Below are 16,595 nucleotides of genomic sequence, written 5' to 3'. Positions count from 1 at the left end.
GGAATATTACTCAGCCATAAAAAGGAACTAAATTGAGTTATTTGTAATGAGGTGGATGGACCTAGAATCTGTCATACAGAGTGAAGTAAGTCAGAAAGAGAAAAACAAATACCATATGCTAACGCATATATATGGAATTTTAAAAAGCGATACTGATGAACCTAGTGGCAGGGCAGGAATAAAGAAGCAGACGTAGAGAATGGACTTGAGGGCAAGGGGAGGAAGGGGAAGCTGGGATGAAGTGAGAGAGTAGCATTGACATATATATACCACCAAATTTAAAATGGATGGCTAGTGGGAAGCAGCTGCATAGCACAAGGAAATCAACTCGATGCTTTGTGATGACCTAGACGGATGGGACAGGGAGGGTGGGAGGGAGGCTCAAGAGGGAGAGGATATGGGGATATATGTATACATATAGCTGATTCACTTTGTTGTACAGCAGAAACTAACACAACATTGTAAAGCATTTATACTCCAATAAAGATGTGAAGGAAAAAAAAAGAAATAAACGGAGTTCTCAGGTCTATGGGAGAGCTCTCACGTTTCCATGTCAACAGAACAAACCAACCCCTCAAAGTAGGTGCTGAGTGAATTTCAGTTTAAGTACATGACAGTTCAAACCTCTTCCCAAAACAAAATAATCACTGGGATCCTTTTTATTCTTCATGAAAATTCAAAAGTATTTTGGTTCAATTTTAAATTCAGATAACTGACCACTAACTGTATCATACACCCACAACCCTAAATATGGTTAGGAGATATACCTGTATTCATCAGCCAAAGTTTTATTAGCCAGCTTATAGGAAGATAGTGAATGGAGATAGACCACATCAAATCCCTTGTACAATTATTCTGAAACATGGTAAAATAAATAAAAATTATAAAACTCAATGTTTAGCATTATTGTACAGGTATACATAAGTATTATTCAAGGTACTGTTCATTGCTATTATGGAAAGCAATCTGAAACTGAGGAAAAGAGCCTTAAAACAATTTATGACTTTTGAACTGGTAATTTCACATTAGAAGATAACATGATAATTTCATGTTCCAAGCTTAAAAGAAAGAAAAAAAGTCAATTGCACATATAGTTCCTTTGCAGCACTATTTAAACAGTAAAAGGATAAAAACTCAAGTCCCCAACAAGAGAAGAAATGGCTCCACAAACTATTATGTATACCAACATGATAACCTTTAAGAGAGAGTTATTTAGATCTATTAGTGCCTAGATATATAAAACAACAGTCAGTGAAAAAAGCAGAACAAAAACAACAACAAAAAGCAATGTAAAATATGTATCATTGCTCAACTTTGCCCTGGTATGTTCTCCTTAAGATGATTTGTTGAACTATATTTGGGTACCTTTCTGTAAATATTTCAGTAAACAAACTTCTAAACTCTATTGCTGAATTTATACCAAATTCAGAGCAAAACTATTTACAGTCATGGAAATAAATTAACTTTTCACTCACCAAAAACTAATGACAAATAAAATCAACCAGTAATTTCAATTTTTTATATGGTTTCACTTGGTAAACTTAATCTAGCCATAAAGGAGGGGCTCACCTTCTTGACAGGACTGGAAAAAAATAGAAGTTATTTGAGAATTTCAGGGATAGACAGATTTTCCTGGCATCATCAACTAAAGAAAAATATCTTATTATATAACTAAGGAGCTGACCATTTGTCTTCTCTTCAACACCTGTTCTAAGTAAGCAGATAAGCCTTTTATTATACTTCACTGTCAGGTCAAATTGAAAATTATGAATTGGATGCCTAATTTGTGCAGTGTGCTGAACTGAATACAGTTGGAAGCTATGGAACTGCAGATGTCAGAAAGGGAGGCTACCTGGTACCTAAATGATGTCACCTGGCAGCACTGCATTTGTAGGGTCTGATTCTCAGCATCTTAAAGCAGAAACACACTCTTCTCCATATACACACAATTGGCCAGTATCTCAAGGATGGGATCATACTAGCCAAGCACAGGACATGGCAACAAAACAAACCAATCTGTGAACCCGGAAGCCCAATGTATTTTTTTAAGATTTTTTTAATTACGTGAACCATTTTTAAAGTCTTTACTGAATTTGTTACAATACTGCTTCTGTTTTATGTTTTAGTGTTTTTGGCCGTGAGGCATATGGAATCTTAGCGCCCCGGCCAGGGATCGAACCCTCACTCCCTGCATTGGAAGGCAAAGTCTTAACCACTGGACCACCACGGAAGTTCCCCAATGTATTTTTTTAACAATGATGTTCTTGACTCATCTGCTTCCACCTCCTATTTAGGACCCACTTCCACATATACAGATATCTTGGAGGCCAATCAGTAATTAGAAAGTATCTCAGTGAGAGTGGACTCAAAGCCAAGGACAGGAATCTTGAAGAGGGTTTCATCCTCTTTGTGATCTCCCTGTACCTGGTATTGGGTACAGCCCACCACACTGAATGGAATTTATTAATTTATACAGTTGTCTTCCTGTGGACTTCCTGTGTACTCTTAAAGAGCAGAAGCCATGCCTTGGCTGTACAATAAGTGTATGTTGCATTGAAACTTTAAATTGGACTCTTTATCCCAAAATTCAACCCAGAATGCTAGTACTAGTGCTTGCCAGATTCAGTGTGCATATCTCCCTTAGAAGGGACAGAGTAAACCATTCCGGCAATGGAGGGGAGAAAAGATTAGAAGGCAAGTGGAGATGCCTGTAGACCAATTAAGGGGTTAATTGGTAATGTAGGCAAGAAAAAATTGTGGGTGGACAAACAATTGTTGTAGATTCATATAATGGAAAACTACACAATAGAGAAAAAGAATAAACTATTGATCTATGCAACAACATGAATGAACCTCATAGACATGATGTTACATGAAAGAAGCCAGACTCTAGACATATCCAGTATGAGTCCATTTATATGAAGTTCAAGAACAGGCAAGACCAATGTATGGTGATAGGGGTCAAAATAACGATACCCTTTGGGAGGGTATCCACTGGCAGGGGACATGAGGGAGCCTTCTAGACCACTAGATATTTTCCCTATCTTGATCAGGGCAGTCCCTGTAAGGATATGTATGTATATGCACTTAAAATGTGGGCACCTGGTGGTATTGTGACCTTTTCTGTAAGCTCTTCATTTTATGTAACAGTGTTTTCAAATATTGTTGGTGGCCTGGCCTAGGGTGAGGGCAGTAGAGTCTAGCAGAAGTGAATAGATATTGGAGAGAGATTTGAGAGCCAAAGTCACTGAGAAGAAAAACTGAGCTAATGCCTATAAAGTGTTTATCACAGTGGCATATGGAAAGGCTCAGAAAAGGTTTGCTATGATAATAACTCCCTGAAAAGGTTGGCAAATAGATTAAATGATGTATGTAAAGTATTTAGATCTTGTCTGGAATATAGCAAATTCTCAGTGAGTGGTAACTTTTTCTTTTAACTGAGAAGGCTGTGCCTCTTTTCACATTCATCCTGTCTTGCTGTTCTCTGGAAGACAACCTGTACTGTACTATCGTATTTCCAGAAAATTCATTTCATCCCCTCTTATGAGTTTTACTAACTTAACTAAGTGAACCAGTGTAGCTGCCTATACATTGGCCCCCTAGGGATCCTGAGGACCTCCTATTCATAAACTCTGCCAGAAGCACTGAAGATAAAACCATACGAAGTTGATGCATGTACTTTTTACTCTCCTTCTGCTTGCTGTTTTGTCATATCAGGATTGTTAGCACCATTTCTTGCAATAGTGTGTCAAAAGACTCCCTGATAGGGTTAAAGCTCCTTAGCGTTGTGTGGGAAAGGACATCCCAGCCCCATCTGCCAGGCCTGCAATTCTATTAAACTGTCAGCGTGATAAATGACAAAGAGAAGGCACTGCAACAGGAGAAAATCTACAGTGGAGCACTGTGGTCATAAAACAAGGAGAACCAAAAAGGATTTAGGGCAAGTACACAAACCACCCTTTCTAATAAAATTTTCACTTGCAAGGAAGGAACGAAGAGACTGAACTATAACTCCTGGGTCCAGGCAGGAGGCAGTCAGATCATCAGCCCTCCTTCAGCCCTGACGTGCGATCACAGATCAGCGATGCACGCTTCAGCAGATCCACCTCTGCTTCCAACCAGGTCTCCTGGGGCTCATTGAAAACACACCCCGTCCACTTTGTGCAAGGAGATGTTATTTAGATAGCTGGTTACTCCGTGCATCACTCTCGCTTACAAAAATAGATAAATAAACATCTTTGAAATGGAAAATAATTTAGTTACTGCTCTTCAACTACAAATTATCTCAAGAGAGCAGTCAACCAGGGCATTGCTGCCCTGCTTCTAAATTTAGCCCTCACCAATGACATCTTCTGTAAACAGAGCGTAGGTAACGGGCTTCTGAATATTTGGGTTTGGGAATGAGTTCCAATCAGTCCCATTTAGAATCTCCAGGTAATAATGCCGATATTAAAAGCAATATTGACTCTATGGATGCTAATAGATGACTATTGAAGTGCTAAGAAATTTAAATGGCATTGAATATACCTTCTCCAGGTAGCAAAGAAACCACTGGCAGCAAAATCATGAATAATCTCCATACATAACATGTTTCCAGAAGCATCCCTAGACACTAATTTTTCTAAAGAGAAACATTATAGACACTAATAGCAATTAGCATTTATAGCATCTTGGGTTTTCCTGACACTTTAATCAAAACTAGGAAAACAAGAATATTAGTGGTGGCAGGGTAAAAATGCAATGGTCTCAATAACACAACTAGGCAAACCTGCATTTTTCTGTGTATAGGCTGTATCACCACACTGAAATGCTTGAATTCTGTAAGTTAAACATGATTCATTGTATGCCTTCGCTTCAGGACATATAATGATTTTCCTTCTGGGCTTAAGACACGTGGCATTGGGGTATTTTATTGCCTAGGAAATGGAAAGTTAGTAACTACGTTAACCAGATGTGTTCATGGGTGCTTCAAGCAGATCATTAAACACCTTAATGAATTTCTTGGGCAAAAACCAGAAGGAAACAGAGACACAAGAAACAGACCCATGAAAACACCTTCTGCCTCTTCTAATATATAAGCATATGATGCAACCATTCGTCCATTTCAAATGAGACAACAGGCACTTAAAATATCTGGCAGTTACTCAACTACTCAGTTTGCATGTCAACATTTCTATTATATTAAAGGAAAGAAACGTGAGATCAGCAAATTCAGTAAGATCCCTATTTCTTTTTGCCAACTTATTCAGTCGGGAAATAAATATTGTTACTTGATACATACCCCCATGTTGCCTTATACATGCAGTTAATCTCTGTTATGAGTTTTCTCAGTAGATTTTCTAGGAATATCCTTCAATATTTCTGTAAATTAGAATTCATGATTTAAAACCACTTTCAGGAAAGGGTTGAAAGGTAGGAAGTAGCAGATCTAACCTGAGTGTTGAACTGGCTCAGGACCACCACACACAGCGCTCCAGATAGTCCACCTTTAAATTTGTATGATAGGGCTTCCCTGGTGGTGCAGTGGTTGAGAGTCCCCCTGCCGATGCAGGGGACACGGGTTCGTGCCCCGGTCCAGGAAGATCCCACATGCCGCGGAGCGGCTCGGCCCGTGAGCCATGGCCGCTGAGCCTGCGCGTCCGAAGCCTGTGCTCCGCAACGGGAGAGGTCACAACAGTGAGAGGCCCGCGTACCACAAAAAAAAAAAAAAAAATTGTATGATAGCACTTACCGTGCTTATCTTACAAGGATGCTGGGAGAAACCAACAGTTAACATAATAGTGAAACACTTTGGGAACAGAAGTGTGCTATACAAATGTACAGGGTTTGTATAATTCTGAAATCTTTGGGCTTCAAATTAAGGATCATCCATCTGAAACTGCATTAAGCAAAAAGAATGTGTTAATTCATGTCACTGGCAAGTCCAGGGCAAACAGGGCTGAACTGGGGGCTCAGACATTGATGTCAGGGCTTTCTCTTTGCATCTCTTGGCTCTCCTTTTTCCTGCTTTGGCTGCAACATTATGCAGGCTCTTCTTCCACAGTGGCAAGATACTGAACCTATTCTCAGGGCAGGAAAAGGAAGATGCTCTCCTGGGTGTTACAGTGAATATTCCAGGATTACGTCTCATTATGTCACATGCCCATCCCTGGACCAATCACTGGGGTCAGGAGGAGAGTAATGTACTGATTGGTTTAGGTCTAGGTCATGTACTCAACTCAGAAGCCTAGTGCAAAGTCAGCTTCCTATATGCCACCTGGACTGAGGAAGTGAGAGGTGAAGGGGGTGGGGCAGTGCCCCAAAGAAACTGAAGTTCTCTTACCAGAAGAGGAAGTCACACAGAAAAAGAACCACTAAAATATTCTCATAATAAACGCTGTGCTTCATATCTGCTTACAGGACAATGACAGAGAATGCCTAGTAAATAATGTGTACCATGCTCCAGAGTTAGAAACTGCTTCCATATATCCTATATAATTCTATTCTTTTTATATCCTTACCAAGTACAAATCACCATTTCACAGATGAGCAAACTGAGTCCCAGCATAGTTAAGAGATTCACCCAAAACTACCCAGCTAATAAAAGGCAAAGCCAAACTTGAACTTCTTCTGATCTCACTTTAGGACTCTAAAAGCTGGTATAGGTTTATACTGGGAATATTGATTAAATGTCCCCTGGGAGTAAATTTTCCTTAAAGGAGGCATTACTAAGCACAAAATTTCAGGTAACAACATCTTGTTACCCTATACTTGGGGAAATATTAAACCGTCCCTCTGAGTGTGGACATTCACAACAAAACACGCCGCTCCGATACTTACTTCCTTACTAAACTGGACATTCCTGATGGCAATGTAAATTGTTGGTCTAGTCCTTTGGGAAGGCAATTTGGTAATAAAATATCAAGAGCTATAAAAATATTCATATCCTTTGACTTAAAATTCTACTTCTGGGAATTTACCCGATGAAAATGATTGAAATAAATGGAGAAAAATTCATGTGCATAAAAATGTTCATAGCAACATTCATCATAACATTAACAGTTTAGAATTCAAGGAGATAATATATGTAAAGTGCTTAGCAGGAGGCCGTGTGATCAATTAATGTAAGCTGCAGTAATTCCCTGCCTAGTCTCGAATGTTAATGGACCTTTACATTTGTGTTCTATCTACATGGAAAGTTCCTCCCCCAGGTCCCTTTGACTTTTTCCTTCAGGTCTCTGCCCAAATGCGACCCCATCAGAGAGGACTTTCCAAACCACCGTCTCTAAACAGCACATGCCCACTGTCCTATTTCTGTCTCCTTACTGTGCTTTATTTTCTTTAGCCCTTATTTCTACCTCATATATTTGTTTTTTGTTATTGTCTTTCTCTTCCCCATAGAAGATAAGCTCCATGAGGGCAGGGACTTTGGTTAGTTCAGTGCAATGTGTCCAACATCTAGAACAATATCTGGAACACTGTTAAATAAATTTTTTTTTCTTTTATTCTTCAATCTTTGACTTCTGTATTTCTTCACTTATCAAAAATTGTTATTTGACAGCTCCTTCTTTTTTGTCAGAAATGGGGCTCAGGCAGAAACATGAAGGATCAGTCTGGGGAAGCCTCTGACAAGCAGATCCAGAAAGGCTGGTGGTTGGTCAAAGGCTGAGATCTGAACATATAAGCCCAAGTCAGAGTTCATAGTCTTGGGAAGGGCATATGAGAGGTAAGTCTTATGGTGAGTCCAGACCCGGATAATCAGCTCACAAGAAAAGAATGGGGGACCTAGGATCTACGACCTAGGGTGTCTATCAAATGAGGTATAGATCAGGTCATCACAAAGACAGTTCATCAATTTCAGAGAGTCACAGCCTCTCTCAGGGACCTTGTCATAGGAAAAATAAGATTCTGGAAAAAAAATTTCAGCTACTGGGCCATATAAGATGCCGGAGATAAATTTTATTATCGAGAAACTTAGATCCAAAGCAAAGACCCCAGTAACTGGGATACACCAAGGACTGATACAATGGGTCAGTCACAGGTCAAGGGCTGCCTGGAGAAAAGGAAACTCCCAGGCACTTCCAGGGAAAGCCACTCCAGTAGCCCGAGTTCATCCCTCCAAAAGAAGAGCTGCAGGTGCTGGTTGAGAGCCTAAAGCACACTGAAAGCAGGTAGAGAGAGCAGGCACAAAGAAAAATCAAATGGTATAAAGGATCCATGGTTGTGGAAGCTTTGTAATATGGAGATGCGGCTAGACCGGACTTCATATCTGAGAATTCCCTTCCACCTAAGTTTCCGGTTAGGGAGGGCCAAAAATACACTTCGTACAAGATTTGGAGGCTGAAAGTGGAGCAGTGGCACTTTATTTTTTATGCTCAGAAGGTGGAGTCAGGCGTTTTTTTGTAGCTCACACATGTCGTTGCTTATCTGCTGGCTCGCTTCACTGATGTGGGACAGTGACCAGGCCTATAACTTACCCTTGGGTAAGGGAACTCCAAGGAGACTCCATTTGCCTTGGCTCTTCCTGTATCCTCTCCCACTCCTGGGTCAGGTGTTTGTTTTGCTCCATGACGAAGGCCACATGCTCCTCCTATGGGACACCCATGATATCAAGGCGGTAGGCAGTGAGAACTGACCTGGGCTCCAGCGCATGTTCGTGGATTCCAGCTGGTCCTTGTTTTCCCCCACTTTCTATCCATCCTCCCTTCCCAACTGCCTGCTCTGCATGCAGACTTCAGGATCCACCATCAGATATGAGATGACAGCCTCTCAGGAGACTGTTTAACCAGCCCCTACAATTACATAAGGTGAAATTTCTATTCTAAAAATCATACGTATATCATATACACACACACACACACACACACACACACACACACACACACACCTCTCCTGGTGGTTCTGTTTCTCTAATTGAGCCCTGATTGATACAAAGTGGGTCTGGGTGGAAAACTAACCTTGTCTGCCAGAGTCTACTTTGGTCAAAACTGGGTCAAGGGCTTCCCTGGTGGCGCAGTTGTTGGGAGTCCGCCTGCCGATGCAGGGGACACGGGTTCGTGCCCCGGTCCGGGAAGATCCCACGTGCTGCGGAACGGCTGGGCCCGTGAGCCTGTGCTCCGCAACGGGAGAGGCCACAACAGTGAGAGGCCGGCAAAAACAAACAAACAACAACAACAAAAAAACTAATATAATTTAATTAATGTCTATTTTAAGTATTAGTCTACTCCCCTAAAATAAGGTTTATAGACAACTGTTTAAAGTATACTAACAGAAAATCCCCGATAAGAAAAATAATTATGTAAAAACTTCTCAAATTATTTACTCTGAATAAAGTTAATGCTTATCAGTAGTGCTGGTGATCTATCCTGATGGGTTTTTTAAAACTAATTCTTACAGACCTTCTTTTGACCCAGCAACAGATTTTCCTGAGCATATCATCAATTTCAATAAATCTTTTGATTCTGCCATTTGACATGAATCTTACAAGTTCTTTTCCTAAACAACTTAATTAACTGGTTGGGAGATGGAAGGATATTCTTGCAAAGAAAAAAAAAGTGCTGCCTTTACGGCTCAAGTTATTAGCTTGGGAAAGTGGAATCACTCAGTAACTTAATAAGGAATCATTATAAATATTTAGTAGTTTTCTGTTTTGATGCATCTGTCACACTGATAGATTCATTAACAATTTAAGCCTGGAATTTGGGGTCTACACAAGCTTTGAATTATTCATTCCACCGTAAAAGTGTACACCGTAAAAAAAATCTCTGGAAGGTGTATCTGTTGGTAAAGTTCCACTAATGTGCATTTACAGTAATAGGAAAAGCAATGGCAACCTGTCTCTCATGCTCTGACTCAGAGAAAATGCTTAGTCCATTGAGAAGGTGTCCATTTTCATAATGAAAATCTGAACGGTGTTGCTCTATCCATAACGGAAGGCAAGCACCAGTCTCATATTCCTCTTGATTTAATGTACTGGTCAAAACATTCTCAAGGACTCCTGTGTCCCATTCTAAGTTTTGAATAAGTCCATTCACACAAAAGCAAGACAGTGAATTAGCAATGAATTTAGAAGCAAAACAAAATTGAACTGAATCCAAATTTTTGTTAGCTTTATATACATCTGACCAGAAAAGAATTAAGGAGAGAAACATTGAGAGGAGTTTTCTGCTTTTTCTGTTGGATCTCTTTGTCTTCTTTAAAGATGATATTTTCTAAACATTGACCCTGTGATGGGATCTGGGATACTTTTGTTTTTTACATATAACATCTTTAATCTACAGCTCTGCTGGGCAGATACCATCATTCTCCCCCATTTTCCTTTTTTCCAGTTTTATTGATGTGTAATTGATATGTAACAATGTATTAGTTTAAGGTGAACAATGTAATGGTTTAATATATGTATATATGGTGAAATGATCACCACAATAATTTTAGTTAACATCTGTCATCTCGCATATCTACAAAAAACTTTTTATGATAACTTTTAAGATCTACTTTCTTAGCAACTTTCAAATATACAATACAGTATTGTTAACCATAGTCACCATGCTGTACATTACATTCCAAGAATTTATTTATCTTATAACTGAAAGTTTGTATGTTTTGACCACCTTTACCCATTTTCCCCCACCTCCAATCCCTGTCACTGGCAACCACCAGGCTGTTCTCTATTTCTATGAGTTTGGTTTTTTAGATTCCACGTATGAGATCACACAGTATTTGTCTTCCCCTGTCTGATTTATTTCACTTAGCACAATGCCCTCAAGATCCATCCATTTTGTCCATAAATGGCAGGATTTTCTTCCTTTTTACATACTCCATTGTACATAAACCACTTCTTTTTTATCCATTCATCTGTCGATGGACACTTAGGTTGTTTCCACATCTTGGCTGTCGTAAATAATGCTTCAATAAACATGAGGGTGCAGATATCTCTTCAAGATACTGATTTTGTTTCCTTTGGATATATATTCCACCCAGAAGTGGAATTGCTGGATCATATGGTAATTTTATTTTTAATATTTTGAGGAACCTCTATATTGTTTTCCATAGTGTCTACACCAATTTAAATTTCCACCAATAGTGTACAAGTATTCCCTTTTCCCCACATACTCACCAACACTTGTTACCTCTTGTCTTTTTGATGACAGACATTCTAACAAGTGTGAGGTGATATCTCATTGTGGTTTTGATTTGCATTTTCCTGATGATTTATGATGCTGAGCACTTTTTACGTACCTTTTGGCCATTTGTATGTGTTCTTTGGAAAAATGTCTATTCTGTTCTGTCCATTTTTTTTATCATCTTTATTGGAGTATAACTGCTTTACAATGGTGTGTTAGTTTCTGCTGTATAACAAAGTGAATCAGCTATACATATACATATGTCCCCATATCTCCTCCCTCTTGCGTCTCCCTCCCACCCTCCCTATCCCACCCCCTTCTGTCCATTTTTAATCAGATTGTTTGGGGGGTTTTGCTATTGAGTTTTGTGAGTTCTTCTTTACATATTTTGAATATTAACCCCTTATCAGACTTAGGATTTGCGAATACGTTCTCCCATTCCTTAGTTGCCTTTTCATTTTTTGGATGATTTCCTTTGCTGTAGTTTGATGTAGTCCCGCTTGTTTATTTTTGCTTTTGGTGTCAAATACAAGAAAAAAAATCGTTGCCAAGACTGATGTCAAGGAGCTTACTGCCTATGTTTTCTTCTAGGAGTTTTATGGTTTGGGGCTCCCCATTTTAAAAATGAGGAAACTGAGGCTGAGAGAAGTTAAACAACTTTATCCAAGGTCAAAAAACTAGGATTTCATGGAGCTGGGATCAGAACCAGGTCTATCACCAAAGCCTGTGCTCTTAGGTTACTTCTTTCTACAGCCTTAACTTCACAAAAAGTAAACATAGAAAGACTGTTGAGGAGGGCTAGTTCATGTCTTTGGGACATGGATCTTATATTATTCATCTAATGCTGAAGAACAAATAACCACAAAACTTAGCGGTTTACAGCAATAAGAATCATTTATTATCTCATCACTTCATGTAAGTCAGTCAAGACTTTGGTTGTTCAGATGATTCTGACTCAGGTCTCTCATGAAGCTAGATGTCCGCTGGAACATCAGCCACCTGAATCATTAACTGGAGTTGGAGGATCCACTTCCAAGGTGTCTCAAGATGGCAGCCAAGTGGGTGCCAGTGTTTGACAGGAAGCCTCAGTTCCTCTACATGTGGGCCTCTCCTTGGGGCTGTTTGAGTGTCCCCACAGCATGATAACTGGCTTTCCCCAGAACCAGATATGCATCCGTATCTGTTGTTTTTGGGTGAATTATACCATTGGCAGAGAAACTAGGATAAAGCCCACAGATGCGCCTGATAAATCTAAGATCAGGAAAAGTAGTTAAGAGCTCAGTAAATGGTACTGCGGCAATACAGAGCAAAAGCGTTAAAATGTGTATTTTCTTTAACTCCCACTTTCACACCTAAGAATTCTTTCTGAAAATATATTTGTGTAAGTGGGTAAAACTCAATGTAAAAGGAAATTTACCACAGCAAATCACACCACAGCAAACCTAACAGCAAATCATATGAAGTAATTTAAATATCCAATAATAGAGGATTAGTTCAATAAATTTTGGGATATCTACAACTGGACATCTATCAATCCATGAACCCAGGGAAGAAGCTGCAATGTCTTTCATGATCTGGCCTCAGAAATCATACACAGTGACTTCCACAGTGCTCTATTGGTCACACAGGTCCAAGGGGAACTACAGAGGGTGGGAACGCCAGGAGGTAAGGATCCCAGGGGCCATCTTGAAGGCTGGTCAACCCCGCCCACTTGCTATTCCTCTGACAGTTAGCAGGTTACATGCTGCCTGTGACAGTGTTTCAGTTGCCTCTCTGACAGTGCAGAGTTAGAAAGTCAGGGAATTACTGCAAAACTACTGAACCCTTTAGCTGGTGGTATGAATGCCAGCAGCTGAAAGCAGATGAGTTCAGACTTTCAGTTACAGTAGGTGAAGGAGAGCTTTCCACCCTGTTTGGAGTGGGTGGCAGTAAACAACAGCAGTGAGGGAAAGATAGCTTTTAGAAAATGGAATTCTTCAGAGAGAAAGAAAAGTCCACATGAAACAGACAATGGATAGCAGAGGGTAGAGAAAACTGCAGGAGGGAGAAGGAACGCAATGAAAACAAGAACAGGGAAAGGGCATGTGAGGAAAGGAAAGCAAGTTTAAAAGAATTTGAAGCAAAACATCAAATCTCAAAGGATGGAGGCACTGACAGTGACTTGGTAAGGAGGAGACCTTGTACCCACAGCACACAGCAGAGGGCAGGAGATCAGAAAGGATGTAGAAATAGAAGCAGTGCACACACCTAGCACTGCAGGCATGAGAAGAAAGAGCATTCCCCTGGTGAGGAGGGCTTGTGAACAAAACTGAGGCCACACCTTGGCAGGATATAGTTTCTATAAAAAAAAATTATTGCAAAAGTAATAGATGTTATTGAAAACTCAAACGGCACAGAAATAATGAAAAGAGAAAGTAGAAGTTCCTCGTCCCCTTCAGATGACTACCACTTAACAATTTGGTATGTGTCCTTGCAGACCTTTTCTGAGAATGTACAGCCATCTAGAGAATTGTATCAGATTGCACTTGCCTGTTCATGTAATAATATAGCTTTGACATCTCTCTGGATCAGTAACTACAGAAATGCCTCACTCTTCTTAAGTCTCTTGGTATTCTGTTTTATGATTGTTGCTTGATTTATTTAACGAATCTCCTAAAAAAGGACATTTGAATTACTTCTAATTATTCACCACTATAAACAGCACTTAAGGGAACATCCTATGCAATATCCTGGCATAACTCTGGGAATATTTTGGTGGAAAAATTCCCAGAAGTAGGATTGGTGGACCAAGGAGTATGCACATGCAAATTTTTAATAGATACTGTCTTCCCAAAAGGTTGTACCAATTTGCATGCTTTTATTTTACATTAGATGTTTATCATTAACTTAACTTCCAAGCAAACCCAACTCTAAGCTTATTCAGAGTGTAAATAAGCTTTTGTCAAATAGTTCTAAGCCTTGTGTGTTAGGGTGAAAACTCCATACATTTGGAAAGAGTCATCATATTCATATTGCAGAGTAAAATACGTCAAATGACCAAGGCATTGTACTTACGTAAGTAATTATGTACATGTTTCCACAGGTTTGAGGTGTACATTAAAGGCTTCCCAGCTACCATATGGCTCCAGTCCAGAAGCCACAGTGTCTCCTTGATTTTCCTTCCACTTCCCAATTCCCAACATTCTTCAACATTTCCTCCTATTGACAGAAAACAACTAATAAGCCAGGATCATTTTAGTGTGTTTCGGCTATGCCTGTGACCCTTTTCAGGAATATTTGCATTTTAGAATTGAGGGCAGAGAAATTAATTTATAATGGTATTATTTCTGATGAAAATATTAAAAGGTGTTTAAACAAATAGAAGGGGAGATGAAAGTCACCAAAAACAAGCTCACAGTTGCCTAGAAACTACTTCCCATAAATCAATGGAAGGTACCACTATTAACTCTTAGATGTGTCTGGGAGCATAGGTTTCTGGTCCCAATCAATAGATGGGCATCTACTATTAAATATCTCAGTTTCCCTGGTAGGTCTCTAAAATGGTTACTAGCAGCCAACCTTCTCCTTCCCCCACCCTCTGGTGCCCCCTCATTGACCTCATCTACCAGGCTTCCCAGCAGGCAGGGGAGAACAGCTAGGCAGGACCCCAACCCCACCCCTTCCATTCTGGATTCCACGGAGAACCTGCATCTAAGTGCATTGACCTCCCCCAGGGACTTCACTGCAAATTACCTCCCAGATGCCTCCGAGGCTTAAAGGAAATGAAAGCAGCTCCGCTTCACCAACAACTGAGGATGAGTTGAATAGGTGAACGTTTCATTTAGGCCAATCTTCGGGATAATGGGAATGTTTTCACAATACTATTTTCTTCTCACAAACACTTTCTGTACTTCTGCCTTTCTGATTTCTTTATCTGGTCATAAATTTTGTTCACTGAATTCTAAGTAGGCATTAAAGTACCTATTCAGTATCCATGTGTCTCCCCCTTAAGGATTCTACCACTTCATATTTTCCCTTCCCTCAAATCGAACCCAATAACCCAGGCTGACAACCACGGTCTCCGCGCCTCTAGCTTAAGCGGTGAGAGACAGTACTGGGCTCTGATGTGCTCACCTCTGTGCACAGGGTCCTGGCTGCCCAAGGTGCTCAAGGGCAGAGCAACTAAGAATCCAGTAGTGATTCACACCAGCCCAGCCCAACTTGGAAAATCAATACACTTCGTTACAATCCTAAGTAACAATCCGCCTCAGCTGCAAAGAAAAAAAAATCCTCTTTTTAGCGAAGAGTGACTGGAAAAGACCCATCAAAAGCATTATTTCATGAGCACTGATATTCAAGAACATGGGTTGGGGTGTCTCCCTTGCGTTGGGTGGTCCCCATGTCATGTTTGCACGAATAAGCTTATTTGGGGGGCTTGGGTTAGTTGGCGTATAAACCGTTTAGGACCCTGATATACAGTTCCCCTTGGACATTGTTAAGACATTAATGTTAGTTTGTCTATTCATTCAACACGTGTATCAACCTGTCTGAACAAGGCACTGTGTTGGGGCTGATGTGGAAACAGTCGTAGGTGCTGAAAGAGAAGCAAGTATGACCAGGATGTGATTTCAAAATATATTTATTTTAGCCATGCCAACAGGGGAAGAAATAAGCGTGTCCTTCTCCAGCCCTGTAATTATCTAGAGTAAAGTTGCAGAACAGGGAAGGGCTGCTGCAGGCAGTGGATGGGGACCCTGATGGACAACTTGCTGCTGACCCTTCTACAACAGTTCCCGTAACACATTGCCAGCACTTCCAAAGGCTTGGCATAGGTCTGATGGTGGAGATTGAACAGTACAGGGTCCAGCCAAACTCAAGGACAGCTTTGAAAACTCTGCTTGCTGGACTGGAGTGAGGCAATTTGGCAGGGAATAAGTATGTTAATACCATGGTTCTCACCCACACTAAGATAGTGTGACAGAGACTGCTAGCTAACCCCCCAAAATGTATGCTCCCCCTTTTGGGTGTGAATTCATTGCTGGGAAGTGACTGTCCAACCATTATTTCCCGGTACCCCTTGTATCCAGATGTGGCCATCAGACTTGTTCTCACCGATGGAATGTGAGTAGAAGAGATGTGCCATTTTAAGAATTTTCCATTAACTGGAAGCAGAAGAAAGAAGATTCTCAAGATGGAAGGAACCTTAGCGTCTGGATTTCCATAAGTAAGAACGCTCTCTGCTGAGTAGGATTATACACATCAGACTGTTACATAATGGAGAAATAAAGTTCCCTTGTGTTAAGCCACTAAAAATTTGAGGTTTCTCTGCACTGTTGGTGGGAAAGTAAGTTGGTGCAGCCACTATGGAAAACACTATGGAGTTTCCTTAAAAAACTAAAAATAGAGTTGCCATATGACCCAGCAATCCCACTCCTGAGCATATATCCAGAGAAAACTCTAATTCAAAAAGTTACATGTACCCCAATATTCATAGCAGTACTATTTACAATAGCC

The sequence above is a fragment of the Pseudorca crassidens genome, chromosome 1 (assembly GCF_039906515.1).
Source record: "Pseudorca crassidens isolate mPseCra1 chromosome 1, mPseCra1.hap1, whole genome shotgun sequence".
In the NCBI taxonomy this organism is placed as follows: Eukaryota; Metazoa; Chordata; class Mammalia; order Artiodactyla; family Delphinidae; genus Pseudorca; species Pseudorca crassidens.
The sequence above is the reverse complement of the archived record's forward strand: the minus strand, read 5'-3'. Positions refer to the sequence as shown.